This window comes from Oreochromis niloticus, linkage group LG13, assembly GCF_001858045.2.
Source record: "Oreochromis niloticus isolate F11D_XX linkage group LG13, O_niloticus_UMD_NMBU, whole genome shotgun sequence".
Classification (NCBI taxonomy): Eukaryota; Metazoa; Chordata; class Actinopteri; order Cichliformes; family Cichlidae; genus Oreochromis; species Oreochromis niloticus.
This window is the reverse complement of record NC_031978.2, coordinates 23,552,037-23,577,582: the sequence shown is the minus strand read 5'-3', so window position 1 is coordinate 23,577,582 and position 25,546 is coordinate 23,552,037. Positions and strand designations below refer to the sequence as shown.

At 44.7% G+C, this 25,546-nt stretch overlaps 2 long non-coding RNA genes across 4 annotated transcripts in view; one reads left to right on the top strand and one right to left on the bottom strand.

The window, feature by feature from the left end:
* LOC106097934 (uncharacterized) overlaps positions 1-25,546 on the top strand; it is a 66,430-nt gene that overhangs the window by 18,626 nt on the left and 22,258 nt on the right. The gene's annotated exons all lie outside the window — the stretch shown is intronic.
* On the bottom strand, positions 6,337-9,809 carry LOC102082121 (uncharacterized). Of its 2 annotated transcripts, none has more exons than XR_269742.4 (3): positions 9,473-9,809; positions 7,007-7,228; positions 6,337-6,751 (listed from the first exon to the last, which is right to left on the bottom strand). It is a non-coding gene; the product is annotated as an uncharacterized LOC102082121 (long non-coding RNA). The 2 variants fall into 2 exon arrangements; XR_003213410.1 differs by lacking the exon at positions 9,473-9,809 and adding an exon at positions 8,019-8,600.

The following is a 25,546-nucleotide window of genomic DNA, read 5'->3' as shown; positions in this document are numbered from 1 at the left end:
CCAGCTGCTGATCTTTGCACCGCATCTGAACGATAAACGCTCCACTCGAGATCAGTATCTGCGCCTAAATGTGTATATTCAAACGTGCAGCGTTTAATTTTCCATACATCATTTACCTACAGTTTGAAGATAGCTTTCTTGTTCCAGTTTTAACTCCACATAGCACTGGGCCCTGTGTTATCCAGTGTCTAATTATGGCTTGTCCCTGCGCTGTTCCTTTTTCTGCTCCGCTGAGCTCTCTCATTTCTTTTTTTTCCCATATTGTTTGTGCCATTTCCTGCGAAGGATGGAGGACATTGTCCAGGCCTCCTCTTTCCTTTCTGCCCCCCTCCCTCTTGTGATAACTCTCTCTTTCTGTCTCTCTCTCTTATTTTTCCTCTGTATTTCTAGCTCTCTGCCTTTGTGTCTCATGCAGCTGCAGTACAATAACAGTGTTTGACTCCAATAGTCCAGACAGGACTTTGGTTTAAATAAGCACCCCCGAGGCCATGTAATAACCCAGCTACCCCCTGTTCTAGTCTCCTAGTCTGTCCCTCAGTGCTGGGGCCCCGGTCCACAACACATTCCTCCTCAAACGCCCTGCCAGCCACTTAGCCAGCCAGTCAGCCAAACCGCCATAGGAAAAACACAGAGCATGGAACTGTGATTCACAGCCCTGATATAGAATATCACCTCCTCCCTTCTCCCCAGTCCAACAGCTGGTTTCCTGGAAGCAGGCTTGTGCGGTGTGAGTTAGGGCTTCGGAGGGGGGGAGGGCAAGACGCTGCAATCAAGAAGGGCCCGGCTGTGATCCTTCAAAGGCCTCTCCGCTCACATCTGCAGCTCCCTGCCACAGTGTTGCAACATTTTGCGACCGGCCTGTGTTTACGTGAATGCAGAACACACGGTGCAGAGAAACAGGATTTGATGTAATGCAGGTTATCTCATAATGACAGCAATCAGTTAAGGTCGTAATTTTCACATGCTAAAGGTCCCTGGGTTGTTTGGGGGCGAAAGGTGAAGCGGAGGTGGGGCTGTTTGCTTTTCCAGCTGTTAGAGATTGATCAGTTGAGCCTCAGAGAGATGTGTACTTTAAGGTGACTGTGTTGTTGATAACTGAAGAATCATTAGCTCATCAGTAATTAAGGGCTTCATCTACACCCCTTTGGGAGTGATGTCACCTATGATAATAAAGAAACTAATAGCTATTACTAATAACTATTACTAATAGCTATTACTATTACTATTATTATTAGTCATTCCTCCTATGATTCACAGCTTAAAAAGTGTCCCTCTGCATTTCCCATATATGCAATTAGAGTGCCCTCAACCTACTTTAGAGAGCATGTCAAGTCATATGTCTCTGTGGCCTTTCCTGTCTACACAATGACCCTCGAGAAGAGGAGAAGAATAGGAGCAGGGCTCACTTCCCTCCTGCGCATGAACAGCCTAATTTAGGAAAGCGTGTCAGTGTGAACCTTTGTCACATTGCAGGGCTCATTGTTCCCCTGATAGAGTCATTCCACTTTGAAAAGGCTTTTAAGAGAGTGGAGAATATCTAGCATCCTGCACCAGTACAGACACATCTGCATTTGTATGCATGCACCCTCTGAATTAGTGCACAGATATTGGCGGGACCATTCTCATGCACACAATATAGGGAGATTAAGAATGGAAGTAGGCTAGCATGAGATCATGCGTGCTCTGGCTCATTAGGTACATTTAATATAGTCTGCCTGAAAAGCCATCTGTTCCAGGCGGATGGTGCCAGATATGATGCGATGCTGGCAGTCTTGGTTGTTCCTGTTTACTATTTTGAAAGATGGCTGCGTAGTAAGGCTAGACAATAGACTTAAAAATCCAGTCTTTAAAGCTTCAAGCCTATTCTGAAAAAAAGCTTTTTTTGCCACATGAAGATTTAATGTTATACTTATGCAGAAAAGGCAACTTTTATGTTAAAATAGTTTAGCATTTTCAAAGACAATATTTCCCCCCAAAATACCTGTTAGCTAGCTAGCTTAGGGTAAAGACTGGAAACAGCTAGCCTGCCTATGTCAAGGGACCAAAAAAAACCATCCCACTTAACAGAACCTGTAAAATATCATCAATCAATAAACAGTACTTTATTAAATGCATATAGAAAACAAAAGTCTAAATGTTGCTTTTTTTATGGGATTTATGTTGGGCTAATTATTAGCATTGACATAGCGGTTCTCAATAAATATTCAAGGCAAGAAGTACTTATTAGCTGTTTCCTTGCTTCAAGTTTGTTTGTATTTTCACTAAAAAATTTCAAACAATTTCATTACTATGCCAGTGAAAAATAGCAAAGAATTTGAAACATTTTAAATATTTCTTCAACTTGCTGGCTAACATGGCATAGCTCTTCAGGTATATAAAGTTAATTAGGTTTAAATGTAAAAGATTCTAGTTAAGGATAGCTCTTAGCTAGCCAAAAAAATAAACCTCAACTCAAACTGCTAACTGCTACTGTTAAAGCTTACCAATACGTTAGGTAAGTAGCATGTGGTAGGCTTTGTTTTCGGTTTTCTTCTTTATCACTAAATTAATTTTCAGCTGTTTTGAAAATGTAAAAAAAGGAAAGTGCAGTCTATGATGCTAGCGAAAGTTAGCCTTTTGAGGTTTTACAGTCACATGACTGTAACAGTCACACATGTCACCACATGACCTTATTTTGGCCACAGTTTTGGATGCATGACAATGTAGGAACAAGTTCATAACGCCACAGTCAGACAGGCCGGGAGACCACCGGGTCACTGGATAATAAAGGGGTAATCCCGAGCTGGTTGGCGCTAAACTCCTTGTGATTGCTGCAGTTGCATGTGACTTGTCTGCCAACACTCACCAGTCACTCTGTGGTTTCTCTGAAACTGTAAAAGTGCGCCACAAATTGGAAATTGATTGAATGGTATTGCATCAGGTCCGATATGGCAGAAAACTGTTAAGCAATGTGACCATGATGTCATCTGAGAAAGACCAAGAGGTAAGTGGGTTCTAAAGTGGGTTCTCTCTTTCTACTAACTTTACTGTAATGTTATTTAAAAAGTCTGTAACAATCTAATATACCAATATTGGTGTTGTTCCTACAGCATCAGAACAATGTTGGTCCACAACTAACCGATTATATTAGCATTAGCCAAGAAATTAGCTAATGTTATTTAAAAACTATCACAAGCCAACCAACGTGAGTGACCTAGATTTAGCTAATAGCAAACCTAACATAATAATAGATTTGTTATATTGCATAAGTTGATACAGAAAACACTTGAAATGCTTACCATTTGTTCCAGGGGACAGTTTTATATAAACAAAGACAGTTTTCTTCCCATTTCCTCCACATTGCAAAACTATGACATCACAACAACACGACCAGTCTGTTGCAATGTTGATCCCGGACCAACATTATTATGATGAGACAAGAACAACACCAACACGGGACTATCAGATACATCGGCCGAAAGCATGCAAATCATGAAGTTATGGAGTAAAATTCAAACTACATGCGGCAGTTTATTTGAGCGCGCGATTTATGCGTGATAAAGATTATATATTTTCATAAAAATACAAAGCGTGTTTCAAACGTCCAACCGAATGTGGTCATTTTAATCTCAGTTGTGTGGCTGTCTATTTTTTGTAGTCACTGCAGCAGGACATGCGTGTCTGCATGTGAATCCGCAGAGACAGAAAGCCCCCATGCCTTTTTGGCAGTTGCCAGCACCCCCTCTACTCCTCCTCTTCTTGTCTCAGGGTCTTGGGGATTAACTTTCCACTTCTCTGATCCACTTTTCCACAGAGCCAATAGCTATGCAGGTCTGGAAATGTGTTATGTGGCTGCGTGAGACAAAAATCAAGGTCAGTTTCAAAATAATTTATGACCCCAGTCTCAAGGTTATTTTTGATCTTTACCTTTGCTGCCCACTCATTTCACTGACCTCATCCCCATTATGAATATTAACATAAACAGGGACCTCGTTTGCACTTTGGAAATGTTTTTAGTTGTACTGAAACTCTTACTTTGACTCACAAATACAGTCATCCAGCGTATTTCTAAGTTTCTCACTGCTGCTGGCATTAAATATAATCTCCTATTTATTACATAAGCTTTTTTTTTCATATTTCCATTAGGTTTTTGTATTTGTGCTCCATTCCAAATCACGGTAATTGCTTCCTCCTCTTGCTGTTTTGAGTGTGAAGAGATTACGCTCGGCAGCTGCAAATGATTTTGTTTCACAATTGGCTGGGTAATCCAAAATTAGAATGGGGTAAATACATAGTGACAGAAGTGAACTTTTATACTATAATTTCACCTCCAGCTCCCACAGCTCTTAATGCACTGTGGTTTATTAGTGCAGTATATCTCGGATTTCAGGGAGCACTGTAAGATTTCAGCCGAGCGTCATTCAAACCGCAGGGTAGAGATATAAAATGGGTGAGTCCTCCAGGAGACGGGATTGAAAGCCTCCATCAAGGCAGCTGGAGAGGAGGGAGCCGAGGTATTCCTTTGAAGTGGGTGGCTCAGATATTAAATAATTGAGTTGTAGGAGATTAAAGTTTCAGAAGCTAATTTGGTCCCCTCCACGGCCTGTCACTCTGGGGCTTGAAGAGTCTGCAGCCAGTAGACAACTGGTGAATAAGTATGACTCACTTCCTGTGTGTGGCTGGGCTGGAGAAACCCTATATCTGTGGCTGTCTGAAACAGGAAGTTCATCCAGGGCACACTGTGTCTCTGACTCAGAGAGAGGGTGACGCCATATTTGCTGTCCGAGTGTTCAGGAATCCAATCCTCCATGTGCTCTAGCAACAACAAGGCACATAGAGGTTTCACTTCCCCTTACTTTTTTTTTTTGCCCCATGAACACTCAACATAGTTGCTGACAGCTCAACGGTTATGTCGAAAGAAGCTCATTTGCTGATGCAAGAGGAATACGTTGCTTGTGTAAGCCTGGATTTCACTGCGTCCCGGCAGGGAGGCTCAACAGCCTGGAGGTGAAAGCTCCCTTATTTTTGTCGGGAACGCGCCTCCCAGCTGACATTGAAACCTAATTTTCAGGCACCTTGAGAATGACACTGTCCAAGTTGTAAGTAATTGATATGTATGAGGGCATATAAACACACACACATCGTCTTTGAGGACAAACAACAGACTGTTGAAGGGGGCGTAAGGATGCGCTGGTGAATTACCTCTCCTGCTTTCTTTCTGTCTCTTTGAGACTTATGCTGGTGCTGCAGCGCCGCAGCGGGCGACGAGTCTTCTGCAATGACTCAAGCCCCTGTGGTGATAATGGAAAAGAACAACTCTGTCTTCCTGCGGGTAGAGATTGGCTGGATAAGGCTCGGCCGTGAGGGGCCGTGCATTTGTCTTCCCGAGTCTTTAACCTTGCAAAGATGAATCAGACTTACAGTAGAGGCCTAGGCTGCCTCCGCGGCTTTGAACTTCCAGACTCGATTCTGGCTTCTCCAGCTCTTCCCACGACCCTGAGCTCACACTCTGAGCTATTTTGTTTACAATTCCTTTTTGGAAAATTGCTGTTTAACAAAGCAAATATGTGGCGTCTGCTCACCTTGTGTATTCAAATCTCACCTTTGAAGTTCAACAGCCGGTGTGAACACCTACCTACAGAACCCCGCCCCCCCCTTGAGTATTTTCTGTTGCTTAGTGAAATGCGACAGTCACCTGGCCCAATAATATGTTTTGACTGTCAAGGGTCAACGTTAGCTCAGGGCAGTGTTGCTATGTTGCAGGGAAAAACAGGCCGCCTGTTGTCATGTGGGCCAGAGGGCTGCTGGGACGGAGAGCCAAAGCCCTGCGGTGGAATCAGTTTATGGAGGAGGACTATGTTTAAGAATGAGCCCCTGTGGGCTGTTTACACCATGCTGAAGCAGCATTGCTCTCATCTAGCTGGAGGAAAAACAAATAAAGCCTATAAACTGAAACTAAAAACACATTATTACTGCTGCTCTGCTGTATTATTACGGGGTTGCTGTTGGGTTGCATCATATACTAAACAAACTACAGATCTTTTTTGCATCAAGGGTGTTTGCAGTCTGACAGGACAAAATAGGCCGTGAAGTGGAAGCTTTCTATTGAGAATGAGGCCATGTATTGGAAATCGTTGTTGTTTAAGCTTTTATGGAAATCAAGGGAGCTGTTTTGTTGTTTCTCAGATTAAATTACCATTTGCTGTTAATAATAACATCCTGTAATATGTTAGCTTTAAGGCCCATCATAGAGCACCATTGCAAATGTGAATATATGCATGAGAGAAGATGCTTTCACTTATAAATGCTCTGAAATAAAATGGGATTAAAAAAAAAAGCACACAACCACACACTGAATTGGCAAATTGTTCCAGACATTTATTCATTTTCTGCCCAAAAGATTACACCGGCATCTGATGAAACAGCAGAGCTGTCTAGTATCAGTCACCACGGGAACGTCAGCATCATCTCCAGATAAACGCACAATATTATGACTATAACAACAACGCCAACAACAAACACGGGGCTAGCCTTCAGCAGGGAGCCACGACTCCTCACCTGCAAACCCCTTCTGTTCATTTTAATCCAATCTGAAAACTTTGCTGTGCTTAAATACAAAAAAAAAAAAGAGACAGAGACAGAAACAGCCAAAGGGCTTCTGTGGTGTTTTCAGAGAGGCACTTAAAACTAGCTCTGTCACTTTACCTCTAGCTTTTTACTCCACTGAGATAATGTCTTCACTGCCTCGAGGGGATGATCTCGAGGATGAACCCTGCAGATGAAAGAGAGCAGTGTGACGACAGGTGAAAAAAGAAAAAAACAAAACAAGAGCAAACACGACCTGGCAGGGAGTTTTTCTTTTTTAAAAGCTAAACAAAAGGCCCACAGCTACGGTGATCCCTCCCTCCTCTGGTATGGTGGCCAGGCATGCTGGAGCTCTGTTTGCATCTGCGCTCCTGTGCAGACTAGCTCCCCTTTAGCCGCAGGCTAGGAGGGAGGAACTGTAGGGCAGGGTGTGTCTGCTTACCATGGAAGCAGGTGGGCAGATTGCACCCAGAGGTAGGAAGGAAGGAGAGGGAGGGGTGGGAGCAGGTGGTGCGGCGCTACTGGCGGCAGCCCAGCAGCCACGGAGCGACGAGATGACGAGACGCCGCCTCTGATGGCATCATGCTGGCAGGTAGTGTGGCCAGGAAAGACAAAGGCAGAGCGTATATACCTCATTTTTTAATTTTCATCAGTAGTCTTGCATCTGGGAAGGTACAGAGATAAATCAGCAAGATGTATGTTGAGTAAGATTACTTATCCTAGACATATTATTGTCCAACCTGAAGCTACTTTTACTATATATATACACACCTGTAAGTTATTTATACTGGTAGTCTCCAAAGGTCATAAGATAAATCTAAAGGGTAGGAAAATATAGCTACGAGGGCCCAACAGACACAAGTCATAGTGTTGGAATTGATTCAGTTGTTAATGTATTGCATTCATTAGCTTATTTGTTATGTTTGCATTAAAGCAGAAGTGAAGTTTAAGTAAAGTAGCTGAAAACTGGATGTAAATATAGCACTATAGTCATCACGTCACATAATTTTGGTTTTATTTAGAAGCATTTGCCAAGGCTGTCCTTCCCCATCGGTCACTTTTACGAGACAGCCTCTTTTAATTTTTAATTTTTTTTTAGAGGTTGTCCCAGATATCCTGCGATGTTTGATGTAGGCCAGCTCCGCAGCCTGGTAAGCCAAGGGGAAACCAAGGAGCCAAGTTAAGTAGTTCACGTCACTCATCAACTTATTTTAACAGATATAGGTTGCACTTAATGTGGCAAAGGGAAAAACAACAACAAGCTTTTCAGAGCTGAATTCTGTAAAATTTCTCGCCTCCCAGGATGATGTTTCTGACAGTAAGCAGCTTAATGCGTATATGTTTATTTACATACATTTTTCTAGGTTTAAAAAAAGAAAAAAGAAGTGAAGTTCAAGCTGCGGCTAAACTAAGCAGCTGCTGTCATAAGCCATCAAATTCTAATAAGGCATAACCTGGTCCTGGGTGGGCGAGGGAAGCCGCTGTTTTTCTGCTATTTCCATTTATAGACTGCACCAACAAGCCCCCTGGGAGACTGCTTGCCATGACTCATGTCTCCAGTGCTTCTGTTTCAGACTGAGCACCCCCCCACCCCCCATCCTCTTCCTCCTCCCCTACCCCAATCTAATCTCTGACCATCCCTGACTCCAACTTGCTTTATACTTGTCTTGTTTTTCTTATTTTCATTGTTTTTTTTCTGTTTTTCTATTTTTCATTCATGCAACATAAACCTTTACAGAGGGCATTAAGAAAAAAAAGCGGGAGGAGGGAATCAGTGGGAGGAGAGAAAGGTCAGACCAACCAGCCGCTGTAGCTGGTGATGAAAGCGATAAGCCGGGCTGAATCAGTCCCATGTAAATAGCAGCTACAGTACAGACGGCGGCCATTTCCCAGAACTGTTGTTGTGGTGAAACGGCAGCGTCAATATGGGGGGATGTCTCTGCCTTTCCCAGCACAGCAGCCTGCAGGCTTTTCACCGTCACGTGGTGCGCTTGTCCTCTCCCTCCCCTTCTTCTTCTCCTCTCTCTTTGGTTATATTCCAGTCACGGTGCACCCCCCCGCTCCCCGCTCCCCCTCACCCCACCCCACCCTCCGCCCACACACCCCCCTCCACCCCACCCTGCCCCACCCCTGCGCGCTCTGTCAGGTCACCCGCCTTGTTTGTTCAGATGGAACAGAAGAGGAAATGAAAGCTCAGAGTCCGCTGTTAACCCATGCCTGCTCCGCTTGCCGCGTGCAATTCCTGCTATTTTTCTCTCTGTGTCGTTTTCCTGCTTTGATGATGGCTTGTAACTATATCCGGATATACATTTGTTCCGTTCTAGCACCGGGGGAAGGGGGGAAAAATAGCCTGCATAAAGGATTCAGCTAAAAATACAGACAAATCTCAGCTGCTCCAAATACAATATGGAAACGAGGGGTGGGGTGGGGGGGATTTCACCATAGTTGAGTATGATAACTACTTAATGTGCAGCTTGGGATATTCATGCATGTGTGACTACTCAGGGAAAAGTGCTGCATCAGAGTCTTGCTGAAGATAAAGCCAGACTCTCCCTCCCTTATTTCGATTGTGAACTTTCACACTCTCTTAAATACATAGGGCCTGCTGTGTTTGTACACTGTGCAAACAACAGTGCGTGCATATGTGGGCGCATATGTGAGCTTGCGCTCATGCTCATGTTTATCTTCCAGTCTGCCACGTTCTTGCTTGGTTACTATGCAACCAGGTCAGAACAACACGGACACCACAGTAGCTGAATGGCCATTTTGGGTAAAAGCTCTCTGCAATAATAAACAGCTTCTGGCACTGAGAGGTTGTTTCCCAGCTGCAGATCGGTGCCAAAATACAGAATTAACTGCAATACCATTTACTGCTGTGGAAAAACATCAGCCGTCCAAACCCACATACCTTCGGAGCCTTTGAACAGCTTGTAATCCCTCAGCAGCTAGATGACTCTCAAAAACACGCCAGCTCGGGCGGCTGCCAAAGAAATTACTGCACAGTTATAGTGTTACATTTGTATAAACTAAAGTGTTCACTCCTCGCTCTGTCTGAGAGAATATTTCGGGGGGACAGAGAAGTAATTTCGTGTGCTTAAAACAGGGCTTTCTCTCTCTCTCTTTTTTTTTTTATCTCAACTTGGCCACCGCTGGCTATTGTGCTTGCTAGGAGCCCTGAGATGTCTTTACATGGGGAAGATAAGCCTTAAAAGCAAAAAACAGCTGCCTTGGATTTTTACAATGTTGGAGCAGGAATGCTTCGTGCTTATTTTGAAGTGGCTCCAAAAGATATTTGGAGCGATTTGAAGGGAGATCAACTGAACTTTACCCTCTCTCAGAGGAAGGCAGGGAAAAAAAGAAAAAGACTCTGTTCCTGCCAAAATCTGTGAGGCTCAAATAAATTTGGAATTAGACAAAGTGCAGCTATGCAGTCATACATTACAATCCTGCGGGTCACTCATTTATTCAAGTGTTTCATCCTAATCCAGCAGCTCTGCTCTGCCACTTATCTCTTATTGACTTGAATCAATGAAAGCACACGCGGGTACAGCTTGTGCAAACTGTCAAGGCTACGGTTTGTGCTGAGTTGTGACTGTAGGGTCTGTGCTGTGTTAGCCTTGCGCTGACATGTCATCATCATGGCCTCCATGACCGCTATGGCAGGTTTCTTGAAATCACTGGGAACACTTTTTTTTTCCTCCTTTTTTTCCTGGCTGCGGGCCATGTTAAACAGATCGCTCACAGAGTAGTGTTTTGCAACTGAAAAAAATAAACGGGATAAGCCGGACAGTAAACAGTGGAGGGAGGGCAGATCTCTCGTGGACGGCAGTGTTTGTGCAGGTCTGCCGCCCTGCTGTCAGCAAGTGCTCCAGCACATGTACTGTAATGTACACAAGGTCAAGAAGAAGCACAGTGCTAGCCTTTCACACGCACTTACGCATAACCCCCTAAAAAAGAACAAAACCACACATTATGTTACATTATGTTGCTTAAAACTGTATTGCATGAATAAGACTGAGGACCGTAGAAGGCGTTCAGGAAGTTTCACGTGTTAGTTAACCCTCTTCCTTTTGTTGCTCTATATTTGAAACTGGGTGTGATTGAGGTTTGGACCTAACTAAAAAACAACAACCCAAAACAAAGAGTGCTGCAAGCTTGCCCCCATAAAGCATACCTGTATCTATTACTTGGGGTTTGTTTTTTTTACTTAAAATGAGACTTTAGCCTCACAATTGAGCCCATGAACGCATCAGGAAAGTGTTTACCGAGGTCAGCGACACGGGAGCAGAGGGTCGTTTTCTCATATGACCGAATGCCGTCTCACAAACAGGGGAGTCGTCCTTCCTGCTGGCCATTTAAAAAAAATGCAAGTTTAAGTCACTTGTGCATTGGTTACTTGGTACATCATAATGATATCATGCAGTCAGAGGGCAGTTATCATAACTTATAACCAATAACTACAAAAGAGAAAAGCCACCAGCCCAGCTCTACTGACAAATACACTATATAGACAAAAGTATTTGACCGCACCTTCTTAATTATTGTTTTTCTCGGCTTTGGCCTGTGAAGAGAAATCTTATTGCTTCAACTCACCGAGACATTCTGGACAATTTTATGTTTCCAACTTTGTGGGAACAGTTTTGGGAAGGCCCTTTTCTGTTCCAGCATGACTGTTCTGGAAGAGAAAGCATGTCCATAAAGACGTGGTTGGATGAGTTTGGTGTAAAAGAATTTGAGTGGTCCGCACAGAGCCCTGACCTCAACCCCATCAAACACCTCTGGGATGAACTAGAGCAGGGATTGCAAGCGTCTAATGACAGTGTCTGAGCTTGCAAATGCACTTCTGGATGAATGAGCGAAAAAAACATCCACACACACTGTTACAGCTGCAAAGGGGTGGGGGGCAATTTAGAGTGACGTAATGAAGGTTCCTGTAGATGTCATGTGTGTGTGGAAAAAGACTTTTTTTTCTACTTGGTGTACATCAGAGTTCATTTTTTGTTTAACCAAATTAATTCTAACACGTTGAGTCATTAACTTTAAAACTGCTGGTAGGCATTTTATTTTTACTTTTACTTTACGGAGATCTACAGCCTAGCAGTCGCTCATTGTTTACAGTCTATATGCTAAGCTAGGTATGCTAACTCTAAATAAGAAAGTTTATTATTCTTGCTAAAATACATAACGGGTGAAGTTTTTTACTGATAAACCAAAAGCTTGAGTGTCTCCTGCTGTTTTACAGCACTCTACTGCACACTTTGAGTTATGCTGTAACTATATTTTTCCTTTTCACTGTTGCTTGTACATACAGTACACTTTAGATAGCTTAAAACAGCAACATGTGATGATCATGTGCCCACTTTTAGATTCTTGTTTACAGTTCAGCTGAAATGATAATGGGACCGAGGGCACTGGGCTCCAGTTGAACTAATTTCAAGATAATTTTTTCCCCTAAGCTATAGTCATAGATTTTAATTGCTGGTGTTGTGACTTTTTTTTTTGGCATCTCCTTTTTATTGTTGCTTTTGAGGTGGCAGCTGCTAAATTGTAAGTTACCCGAGTGTTTGAAAAGCCAAACGCTGTACAGAATGGGTGGGTCAGAGGCCATAATCCAGCCTGGGGACACAGAGGAGCTACCTTTGTTATTTGTGGATTTATACATGATGCTCTTGTGCTTTTGGCTTTATCCTTAGTATCCACCCCCCTACCCCCCTTTCTTTGTGATCCGTGGGCCTGAGCTGTTGTGACTGGGCCACTCTGACAGATAGACTGTGATGAGAGTCAAGGCTGAAAGCCAGGCTCTGTGACTACAGGGCCAGGCCAGGCCAAGCCAGGAATGACGCAGGCCTCAGGAAACAGAGAGCACTGTGGACAGCACTGGCCCCGGCTCTGGGGCCCCCCCGCAGCCCCTCCTGTGCCTCCAAGCACTTCCTGCCTCTGTCATTCTACCAGCAAATCCAATCCCTGATCAAAGGCCAAGAAGAAAAAAGGGGAAGAGAAGAGAGAAGAGACGGAGAAGTGAAAAGGGCGAGGGAGATTGATGTGTACGTTGGGGGGAAAAGGGAGAAAACAACAAGCCGCTCTTTATCTGACAGGGGAGGCAGCTGCTCGGACCGGGGCACCTGTGTGCCTGCTGCCTCCCAGGCCGACGCCAAGCTCCGCCCTGGTGCTCGCTGGTGCCAGACCCATGAAAAGGGTTGCCACAGCAACACCCCCAGCCCACAGTCTGAAATAAACAACCTTTCAACCTCATCTGAGGAGGGTAACCTTTAGATGATCTGCGGCCAGTCTGAGATTGCGCTGGCACCACCGCCATGACTAATTAGACCTCTTCCAGATTCACGTTGTACCTGTTTTTATGTGCATATATCTGTTTGAGGAAAATTAAAATTAGAAGTGCCCAGCTTCTGAAGGCAAAGGAGCAAACCCACCTGTTCAAACCTGCCTGAGGCTACAGTGAAAATCCTGCAGGACTCAGGCAGTACCGTCGTTTCGGGGCAATTACCCAGGCCAGATTAAAAATCAACTATCATTGAACAGATGCCCTGGCTCTTTCTCCCAGCACGGTGGGGAAATCTTATTACACCTGACCATGTGGGGTAGGGACAGTGGAACCCTTTCCTTGGGATTGGATGTGTCCTCTCTGTTTAGAGTCTACACACACATGCATTCACCGGTGTAGAGGACAAGGCTCGTGCTCCTAAGCAGAAGTGACATCCCATTCATTTGAGCTGGTCAGGGTCTGATGTCCCCCATCTTATCTTACAAGGCTTAGCGCTGTGAAATGACATTGGCCTGGCTCCAGCAAAGAGCAGTGGCTACCATCTCCGAAGCCGGCTCCCTCTGCACCACTTGCATACACACACTTGCTCTCAAAGAGCAACGCTCTGCAGTCTGTCTGCAGCTTAATGCTGTGTTATGGTTAAATGCTGCCATTCAGGATCATTTCACAGCTGTTAATGTTCCAAAGCGGTCACTGTCTGTCACTGCTAAAAATACCCTGACAAGAGCTCACTAATTGGTGTCAAATGCGAAGCTGAACTTGTCAAGTAATATGAGCTGATTGCTGCATAGATTGGTGCTATGAAATTGGACAAGTACACTTCAAATGCTAACTTGATAAAGTCTGGACTGTGAATATGGAACTGGCTGACATGGCATGAAAAATATTTTCGCCCCCAAAAAATCCCCGGAGAAATTGACCCGAATACATTCTGGGGTTTGTTTTTCTTGGCTCTTGTTATTTGTGGCCACCTGATTGCGACGATGCATCTGGGGGCTGAGGAGATCGCTGTCATGGTGAACCCAGGGGTAAAAATAGCAGGTGACATTTTAACAATATGCTGTGTGTTTAGTCATCAGCAGCATCACGCCGTGCTGTTTCGGGGTAACAAATGAAATACAGTCAGTGCAGCTGCCATTCGTGTCGGGAGCGTCATTTGTCCGGCTCGTCCGCATCGCTTCTTTTGAAGGTTTTATTCTTTCATCCCCCCCCCCCTTCATTTTAATCTTGCCCGTTATGACAGCAGCGCTCCCGTCCCCGAGTTTCCGTGCAGGGTGGGTTCACAGGGATGAGCGGAGTGTGGGAGGGTGGATTGATTGATGCCGGCGGGCTCGAGGCTCTGGTACAGCGAGCGTGAGGCGCCGCGAGATGATAGAGGTGGCGAATGATAAACGAATGGGTGATGAAACGAGGCCTTTGAAGAGAAACAGTTTCTTACCTCAGTGTTTCATTATTTACTTTTCGGTTTTTTGTGTTGAGGCCAAAGAAAAAAAAAAGGTAGCACTCTGAAAAAACATGGGTAGGATTTCTCATTTTGTCCTGTATTTCTAATGTTTTCCAAACCTCCTAGTTTGAACGTCACTGACACCAGACACTGTTTGTCTTATTTTGCATTCATTCTCCTGATTGCTGAATAAATCAGCCTGGGCATTGCTTGTGCTTTGCTCTGCGTACTCCATTAATATTCCAATCATCTCCTATATCAGATAAAGGGGGGGGCAGACTCCTCTTCATCTCTCAAAACACCAGCTGTGCAGAGCTGTGAGACATCCACGCGTGCACATAGAGCTGTAAACAAAGCACTGCAGACAGATTCATACATGCAGGCAAGCTTATATAATTGTGGCGTTTGCAGGCAGCTGCATCAATACTGCATGGCATTCATCCTGCATGATTTATTGAATGCACATACTCTTTTTTCCTTAAAAGAATTTACCACTCTAAAACTGAGGCACCTGGATACTGTTAGGGGAGAAGAAACATGGAGGACGTGAGCACCTAGATGGGCAGATATCACTTTGTGCAAACTGAAGGGTGTTGATATGCTGCTGGCAGTCCCTCCTTTCATATCCTACTCATCCTCCACCATTCTCCCACCACTCCTTTGTCTCCGAGAGCCTCTGTGTCACTCATGCTCCACACTTTCCTGCAGTTTTCCCCTCCACACACACATGGAAAAAAAGCAGTAGTTTTCCTCCGTGCCCCTGGGCTTAGCTGGTTCCCTGTCCACTAAGCGATTAGTCACTCAGGCATCGAGTGGACCGAGAGTCTGGAAGCTCCTGATAGAGGACCGCTCGCAGCCCAAGTGACAAACTCAAGGACGTTTTAGTGTTGTTGTTGCTTTTTTTTGTTGTTTCACTTGTTTATGGGGAAAGACTGCATGAGAGGGGCCCAGCTCCTGGGGGCCGAGTCGGGCAGCGAGCCGTGGTAATTACAAGCCACTTGTCACAGTGCTTTCTCTCTCTGCCCTGACCATCGCCAGTTAAAAGCCAACAGCTTGTGTGCTATCTTCGTAATGATTCACCCATCAGTTCACATGAACACAGCACTCTCCTGTCTCCCCCGCGCACAAGCGCTCTCTCCACGCTCCTGCGTGAGTTCACCAGCAGCCCGGCTGAATTTAAATGCACGGATGTGGCCTCGCGTTCGCACCTCAGCATCGCCGTAAAATAGCGGGCTCCATTTCCCCTCTGAGTTTTGCACTCCGGTGCCTCATTTAGTTATATTTAGGCTCAACTAAGACGAACGCCAAACTCGAACCCGTCAGCGTGCATCTCAAACACACGCGAGGTAAATTGGTGAGGTTGCTGAGCAATACAGTGGGTTACCTTGTTTCCCAGGAAACAACAAAATCCAATTAAAGGAGCACATGAACCATAGCAACATGTGGTAAACACAGCATGGCACTGCCGCGAGGTTGTTATTCAATCATCAGAAGTAAAACAAACAATTACTGCAGAATGACCCTAATACAGAAACAAATGAGAATTTATGCATGAGGAAACGTGGGTTGGGAATGGAAGTGATTCATCCCTCACAGACGTCTGCAAGAGATCCTTATTCACAAGAATAATGATAATGCTGATGAGACAAGCATTGTGGGGAATTTATTATTTCGCTGTCTAAATGTCTTTCATGTTCGGGACAAAGCATTTCCAGAGGTTTTGCATTTCAAAGAGACTTGGCGGCATTGTTGTTATTAGGATTGATGCAAGAATGTTACCAATGCTAATTAACCAGTGCTAATTGTGTGATTGAATAAATTATAATCAGACGGGCAGCTTTTTAAAGTTGATTAATATTTCATAATGCCTCATCTGTTTTTGTTCTGTGATTTTTTTTTCTGTAATCAAAATGCTGTTAACATCTGGGGCCGAACTGGTTGCTGCTGATGCGTAGAACATGCTCCACCTGCATTTGTAGCTGATTGGAATTCACACATTCCCACCTCTTATATTACAGTGTGTATATATATATATATATATATGAATATGGAGATATCCCTTACAGGTATATGAGCATTGTCATCACACGCCGTGGTGCTGATGAGGTATCCATATGAATAGAATTCATTGTAATTTTATGGCGGAATCACATTTCAAAGCTGGCTCCCTCTCTCAGTTTCCATAGCAACAGTCTAACAGAGCTGGGGGTTGGATGAATGGATGGGTGGACAGACAGAGCGTTTACTACAGATGCTGGTAACACTTTAGTTTAATCCCTTTCACTTAGCATTCATGAGCTACATTTAAACACTTAATTAATGGTAAATAAACACGATAAAGGCGCAAACAGATCTATAAACAGTTCATCTATTTGCCTGGTGTGGATGTATGATTATACATTATGATAATCCCAAGCTAAATTACACCTTGTGTGAATTATCCCTGTGACAGGTGTCCTAGCTTTTGGGAAAATAAATGAAGGTGAAATATCGGCTGTCACATCCCGTATGATAATATCACTGTGGTTTGCTACTGATAGAGGTGGTGGGATCAATTTAAATATCGATACTAGAATGGATCAGTACTAGAATGTAGGATCTATACTTTTTTTCCTATCCTCTAAATTCAGTGTGTAGCCCACTGAATTGTGTTAAATAACTTTTTTTGAGTGGGGAGAGTGAAAAAAATCCACCTCAAACATGCACTGTGTGTGGTTTTTTGTGTTAATTATTGTGGAAAGTAAAAATCAAAGTGATTTAGTGGTCATTAAAATTGGTAATGGCAATATTGGCCGGAAATCCACTGAGATACACTGGAATCCAATGGCCAATTTTCTTCCAGTCTAGCTAGTAAATATCTGGATCAGGACTTCCTGTGGCATCTATCGGCCATTGTTTTGTCTTATTTTTGTCGTCATGGACAACATTACATGTTACTGAAGCAGCTGGGAAGTGCTTTACATCATAAGATTCAAAACATATTTACAGTTGCATGAAACAGCATGAATCATATTTATGCTACATAAGGGGATTTCAGGTTCTGCCCATTTGAAACTCCTGAGGCAAGTTTTGGGAAAAAAAATATGCAGAAAACACTGATGAGCCAATATCCTGTTAAACTGCTGCGCATTCATCATGTCATGACGCCCTTTACATATTTTCCCTTTTTGGCTGAAAGCATCATTTGTGAGTTAGCAGCAGATGGCCTGTGTGTGTCTCTACAGCTGACTCACAGTAACTGGTTGCTGAGGCTCTGCTCTCCACTACAGCCTGTTAATCGTGCTATTCTGAGGCGTTCCTGCCTTTCCCCCCACCCCGACGAACGTCATTTAGCCGGATGGCAACGAGAAGATTGAATCTTGTGTGTGCAGAAATGTTGCACAAAGAAAGAAATTGCCTGTGTGCAGCAGAGCCGATGCTGGGAGAGGGGTGATTGAGTCGTCCTTGTGATTGGAACCTCGCCTCCCGTCCTTTCGCCCTTCGTCTCGAGACTGGTTGTGGCTTGTAACCATGGCGACAGCTGGTCTTGTTACCTGCTTAGAGGGAGGAGGGGAGGGAGAGCTCGTGACTTTGAAGCTTGGGTTACTAGTCTCTGTGGATGGAGTGAGGTCTGAGGAGGGCGGGGTGGGACTTTGCACAAAGACCACACTGTTCTCTTCACATCCATTCACTGCTTGGACAGCCAGAGAGGGAAACGAGATCAATAGCATGAAGTAGTTGATTAGAGTAACTCAATATTACGAGTTAGGTTTCCAGAGATGCTTTTAGAACAGCCATATCAGTCCCTCTCCGTCTATCTCTCATCGTTGCCAAGCTCCACACACCATGAATAAACTGCTAAACGATGGGCTGACTTCATCACTCCCGACGCGGATCCTGGTGACACGTATTTACCTTAACCTCATGCTGCAATCACATAGCTTACACTAAAGGGGAGCAATGGAGTTTAATGTGCTTTCCCCAGAGATCTGAAGCAGGTTTCATTAATCTTGCACACAGAAATTACTGCGTGTAGCAGTCGTCAAACAAACCATCTTTGAAGCTCTTTGGCGTAAGTTTTCTCTCATTAGGCTCCATAATTTGTCACTCATCCTTCACTGGATCTGCAGTATGTACCTCGCCCTGACTAGTCTGACTTCAAGGCCCCCTCCAGTCTTTATTTACACACCGACTTATTATTGGGAGGCTGCTTTACACAGAGAAGCAATTAATTTTTGACTAATGATGTGCCAGTTGCTTGACAACAGCAATTACATCTTAATGAGTGAAAAGCTTAGTGTCAAATGATTGAGATGCAGCTGGATTGGTGCTAAATAGCTTTTAAGCCCAGAGAAAAGGCCGATATGACAACATGTGTGGGCTAAATACACATTTTCATCTTCAAACATTATCCTGTAGAGTGTGATTCATGTTGGGGGTGGGGGGGAACTGAAGTCTGTATTCAGTGAATTTTCATAAGGAACTTGAGGGGCCCTATTTAAAAGCTAAGGACCGAAGGGCAGCAGGCAGAGCAGAATCTTTGAAGATGCACTTTTCTGAGCTTTGCAAATATGCGAGTTAAACTGCCAGAGGCCCACCTTTGTATTTTCTGTGTAGTTTACTTTCAGCAGAGCGAGGCGAAGTCAACGCCGAAACTGTACATTCACTCAGCGCCGAGCAGCTGCACAAACGGCCTCGGGTCTCCCATAGAAACGGGCCGACGCATTCCAGAGACGCATCAATGGGATTTGTTGTTGTGATGGAGCGAGGCAGGCAGTGGCCAGATTTGGAATGACTGTTGCCATGGAGACCACTCCAGTGGGCCAAAAGCAGCTGTAGACAGTCAGCTGATGCCCTTTGGGTAAATCCATTCAAACACGATTTGCTTCCTTATTTATTTATTTTCACTTTCGACTGAAGAGAGAGCCTTCTCTGGGTGCACAAATCGCCTCCGCCATTTTGTGTCCACCGAGCGCGTGCAGGCAGACAGCTGTTCGCATCACGCTTTACGTGATTTGTTATTTTTATGTATGCAGATATATAATTAGCTATAATAGATGACTCGACAAGTGAGTATATTTATATATATGTATCAGTAATGGTTTTTGTGTTCTTAAATATGAGTCTGATTTTGTATAACTAAAATTAGTATATAAATATTTGGTGTTACAAGCACTCTGGGTGTTTTTATCTAATATATCATGAAACTGACTTGACACGTAAGTGACAATGACTGTAATCGATGATCATACTGACTAACTCATTTTATGTGGGCCCATTTTCAGCAACCTACTTACCGCAGCCTAATGATGAAAAGGCTGCATGTTGTTGGAACAGCTGAAAAGCTGTTGCAATGGTTAAAAAAGCAATAAATGTAGTTACTATGTCAATACTCACAGGTCAGCCAGAGGTCTGCCTGCGGCTGGTCCTCACTCACTGATTGTTGTGTCACTGGCACTTTGTATCTGACTCCTGCTCCCAATGCAGCATCTCAAAGTCCCACCATGGCCTCCCATCCACGGCCCCAAATAAAATAAAATTGCCAACCATTCCCATGCCGTGCTATAATTTGCTCTGTTGCGTGATAATCTGATTGTGAAAGGCAACATTTAACGAAGCAGCCAGGTCAGGTACTATGAAACATGTTTCACAAACTGCAGAGAGGAACTTGCTCCGTTGTGCACTGGGTCTCTTTCCGGTAGAATTCACGTTTTATTTAAACTTTCCATATTTTGGCAGGTTTCACTCGACTGTTTCAGACATTTAGCCGACCCCCTTCAGTTTAATCAGCGGTTTATTGTCACAGTGTGTTGAATGCGGGGGTGAGGACAATGCAGACAGACTGAATTAACAAAAGATGATAATTTGTCCAACACTGTCCACATCATGAAGGACAAAATCAAAAAACAAAAGGAAAAAAAAACCTCAAACAAGTACACAAATGCAAGAACGATGACCGAGGCAGAATTATTTATACACATGGGATGATTAGGGAAGTGGAGACAGCTGGAGCAAAGTAGACACAGGTGTATACAATCAAAACAATGAAACAGGGGAGGAAACAGGGGGGCACCGAACATAGCAAAACAGGAAAGGAATACAGAAATACAGATTCATGAACAAACTTGACAGAGGGGATGATGCAGGAAACACTCATCCTAATAGTGTTCATCTGAAAACTGTCATTCTACAGTAATAGTGAAACTAGGACCACTTAAAAATAACTAACCACAAAAGCCACAAATCCCACACACCGTGTCATTTGTGAAAAATGGGCCTTTTCACACCTACATAGCTGTTCCGTTAATCATGTGATTTATTGTTAATGATAAAAGCATTTCCAATCAATTTCTGTGTATTTAATGGAAGCAAATGTGAAAAGACGTTTCAAAGTTTCCCCCAAGCAGCCGCGTATTTGAAGATTTCAGTACCTGTGGAACACTGCAGCTAACATTACTACTTTTATTGCCTCTGGAAAAAAGAGGCCCTCAGTTTCTTAGCCTTCTTCCTTATGTTACACTCTGTCTTAATGCATTCAGCATGTCACCATGTGAGTCACATGTTCCGTGTGTTATGTGTCGGTCAAACAAGCCGATGTCTGTGTGAGCGGCGGTGAGTTGGACCTGTTTGAGCAGATAGTGTGGCCCAGCACGTCAAAAAGGACAATGTGATCTTTTCTGGTGCGGAAGAGAGTGTGAAACACTATCTGTAGCTTAAACGGAGAGAGATAAAGAGTCGTGTATCACTTCTGCTGCTCTCCTGCAGGAGACAACAGTGGGCGTGGGTCATCGCTCAGTTTCCAGTTGCTGTTATGTGCAAGTCATCAATGATATTCTTACACCATGTGAGCCAACTCGGGCTTATTATGAGGGTATATCATGCTACAACTGACAGGGGAGCAACGTTACGTAGTCGCACGGCTCACTTGCGCTTTATTTCAGGGCTAGTCAGTCGCGGCCAGAATACCATGGTTTCATATAATGACTCCAGGTGATTATAGTAAACAAAGGAGGAAGATCTTGCTGAGCTTGTTTGATAGCTGGCGAGTTTACAAATTGGCTTAAAGCCAGTGAAACTCAAATCCCACACATTATCTGTCATGATCGCTGGCACATTTTCAACAGCCATGGGAACAGGAGTGCTCATATATGACTTTGGTTTAGTTTGAAATGGAAATGAATGGTATTTCTATGCAAATTTGGTGGTGGTGGGGGAGTTTTTGTGCGTTTTCTTTTTTTTAAAGAACACCTAAACTTACGGTCAAAAGGAAAACTTTGATAACTGGTTGAGGTGGGTGTAAGCTTGTGTGCGTCCAATGGCGGTTATTTGCACAGCACCTTATTTGGCTCACCTTACCTGGCTGCACCAGTAAACGTGGGAAAAAATGCAGTTCCTCCACTGTACTTGTTTTCCTTTGTGTCGGAGGTGTGGCCTGGCCATTATGTGAAGCGCTGCCACTGCTTCTTATGACAGGCACGCCTCCTAGGTGTCACCTTCCCAGATCATCATGTTGATACAGTAATGGGGAAAGACTCCAAACAAACTGAAGCTCGAGTGACCTCATTTGCCTCGGGAGGTTCCCAGCATCCAGGTATGGGTTCACTTTACATTCGTCACAGTGCTCTGAAACTATAATTAGTGCTAAAGATAGACAAAGTAGCGCTGGTCCACCTTTACCCTAACAGGAACTATTAGAAGCTCATTGCTAAAACTCTAAAGTATAACATAAACATTAATTTGGAAGAACAGCAAGTCAACAATACCTTTGCGCCAGTTTCCTGCACTTCATTTTTCTGCACTTAAACACAAAGACTGTTCAGCTTAAGCCTGTCTGAGGCCCAGAATGTGAATAGTTTTAGTAGGCACAAATGCCTTTTCAGCTCCGTACACATCAGCAGAGGGCCTCAGAAGGGTAAATGCTGGCCACTTGGCTGAGGTTTGGTAAGCCTGCACAACATTTGGGCCCTTTTAAAGCAATGTTTCCCAGCCGTCAGCAGCTGCTTTCCATCTAGTGGCATTTTCCTTGTCTACCCCCTCAATGCTGCACCACCCCTCCCCACCTCCCCCCCGCTACCATCACCATCCCCTCTCTCTTCACGTCAAACTTGGCAGGCAAGTTTACACTCCGATTTTCAAAGCCGCCCTGTTCTCTGTCAAATGTTGCGTGGCAACATCAAACGCTCTGCCGGACAGAGCCTTCCTGGGATTCCAGCGTGGTGGGCGGATAATTGGAGGCAGGCCTCAGCGGATCTGGCAGATGTGTGATGAGTTTTTACTGGAGCATTTTTTTTTTTAGTGGTGAGTATGTGTGCGCGAGGGGGGTGGAGGGAGAGATGGGGTTTAGAGGGAAAACATAAGGGCTTTCTTTGTTGTCGTCTCTCTCCTAAAGCTGGCCACAGGGGTGTCTTATTGGCCAAGTGGCCAAGTAAGGGCTCACTGTGGCAGTAAACATTGCATACAGACACGATATCTGAACCCAGCATGTGGAATCTGATGTCTTAGGTCTGACTCAAAGCCTTTAAGCCTCCAGAAATTCCTCGTGTCCTGTCCTTCTTATTCTTGGTTTTCACTTTTTTTCTGGAAGCTGGATTTTTAAGATACTTTTGCAAGAAACACCCAAATAATTACTGGGCACTCTTTTCTGAGGGTTGGCCGCAGCTTTGGATGGAGGTCATGGCAGTCGCTGTCAAACATAGTGATTGCATGCAGGAATTCTCCCCACCCGCACACCCCACTGTAAAAGCAGGAATGCAGGCCTTGGATTCTTAGTTTTCCTGTCCATCCATCATTGAGCAAGCATAACAGGGACCCAGACCAACTCCTCCCCAGCCAAGGGTGGGCTTCCATTGAAAGTGCAAGGTTCCAGGGCTCTGAGGAGGACTGTGGAGAGGGAAGAGAAGCTGGGGGGGTTATTGGGCTCGGGAAATTGTTAGAGAGGGAAATGGACAAAAGGGGAGAGAAAAAAAGACATGCAGACAGAGTTCCAAGAAACAAAGAATGAAACACAGCCCTCCCATGTTTTTGTTAAGTCCCTTGGGCGCATGCAGACAGTATTAGGTTTAATTTTTTTTCTTTTTACACAGGAAGGCGGTGCAGATGTTCCTGAGAGCAGGCCTGCGGTTTCCCTGTTTTCCTTTAGCTAGTCTGTTCCTGGCTCCCCAGCGTTGCCAAGGCGCTCCCTTACTCGGTACTGGCGTTTTTGTTTTTCCTGAGAGTGGGGCTCCAACAGGAGGGTCATCTCCAGGCCAGCTCCAAATGAGAAATAGTTGGCCGGCTGCCCTGGCGGCCGCTCAAATCCGCCCTTTTGAAAAGATTACTGTGCTGCTGCTGCCGCCGCCTCCTGTGGGGCATGCCAGATCTGCTGAGGGGAGAGGAATGTGCAGGAGGGCTGGAGGAGGGAGGATGAGAGCGGGTGGGTGGGGGGCACCGGGGGGCCACATTTCATTCGACCTCTTTCAGAAAGTTTTTCTCATTACTTTTCTTCTCCCTCTCCTCCCTCAAATGTTTCAATTTCTGCAGCACAGAACAGGCGGTGGACTGTTCACAAATAAAACCTGACAGGGTTTTTCCACTCAGCCAGGAGCAGCGTGACACAGTCCAGTTCAGCCACCTCCCTCCCCTGGTTGTCTTTTGGCTGCTTGTTTTTGTTTCTTAGGGACCGGTGATGAATGATCGATTGATAGCGTTAAGGCCCACGGTGGGACTGCCGCAGGCCATCTCTGCTAAGCTGCTTTGCCCGATATGCTGCTGACTGTGGAGACTCCAAAGCCGGAGCAATAAAAGTTGATTTGTGGGGGCATTGTGAGAAGCCCCAGACACTTAAGAGAGGTGTGCATGTCTCCTCTGGCCTGTCACAATCAATACTACCCCAGCACTGCTGGGCCTCCCTGTCTCCACTGTGTTTACTCTTAAATAATGCATCACACTCTCACACAAATACCTTCCATTCACACTCTGGAAGGAGACCATTAACTATGGCCGTGTGCAACAATGAAATACAGCTCCGGCATCTTATTTCCTTTTTATACAATGCAAGCAGATAGCGAGCACTTTTCCTCCTCTCGAGTGTTTCTGCGAGGCTTCATTTTAGTGCTGTCTGACCTAATTGAACAACCTCAACATCCAATCTTTTCAGGCTCAGATTACACACCCGCCTCGTTTCAGCTTGGATTAATCTCTGAAAAGAACTCTATAACAATTAGCGCAACAATGGAGATAAAAGGCCTCGCCGAGGCTAGGTTGTTTGAACCTGACATATTTTGCCCCTCTCAACAACGAAGCCTGAGGGGACACATGCCTCCATGTTGTATTTATGAAAGCGGTTACCACAGCACATTTAAAAAAAGGTATGTTAACAAGGCATCGTGCAAAGAAAGGGAAACACTTTTCTTCTATTACATATTACTGTTTATGATTTTCTTAGCAGTCGTGTTACTGGGGATTTTGATAAATGCTGAGTAATTGCATCACTCCTCTGCCATAAGAATCTTGCAGCCTCCCACGGGATCATTAGCTGCTGACGGATTTGGAGTGATGAAGCCTAACTCGGTGGGTGGTCCTTATCTGAGAGTCAGGAAACAGGGCCAGACCCATAAACACCCGACTCACCACAGAGGAAGCACCCGCGTATCGGAGACCACACCCTACGTCTCGGTAAACCTTTAAATGTGCCAAAAATATGAGGAAAAAGAAAGGAGGGGGCCCATGGGGCTTCATCCACATCTTCCATTCTCACAGCACTTCTGGGCAGAGGAAAAACAACGACCCAGATTGGATTAATTTCCACGACCGGTCTGTTCCAGTAAACATCACCGTGCACGCAGGCGCCGTCAGATCACTGCGATCAGCGTGCCCGCTCCACGCTGACACCATAAGAATGGCAGCACATGTGTTCCTGAGTCACATCATCTGCTTAGCAACATGCACGCCGGGGAGAGTAGGACAGAGCGATGTGATTGGGGGAGACCGGGACCCTCAGGACACAGAGCGCTAATTGCAAAGCCGTTTTCCTTTTTTTTCCCCCTTTCCCCCTCCTCCATTTTTAACAGATGCAATACGCCAGCCACACAAAAAGGGTTGCATAACCGGATTTTACAGCAGATACCTCCTCCTCCTCTGTGGCTCTCCCTCCATTTCCATCCTTTTATGCACTGCTCACCACCACCACCTCTAACCCATCCTCTTCCTAGCAACTACATCGCTTCCTCTCCATCCTCTCATAACAGCTGGGGCTGAGCCAGATGGTTCTGATACTATTTTAGAGATTATGCACAGAC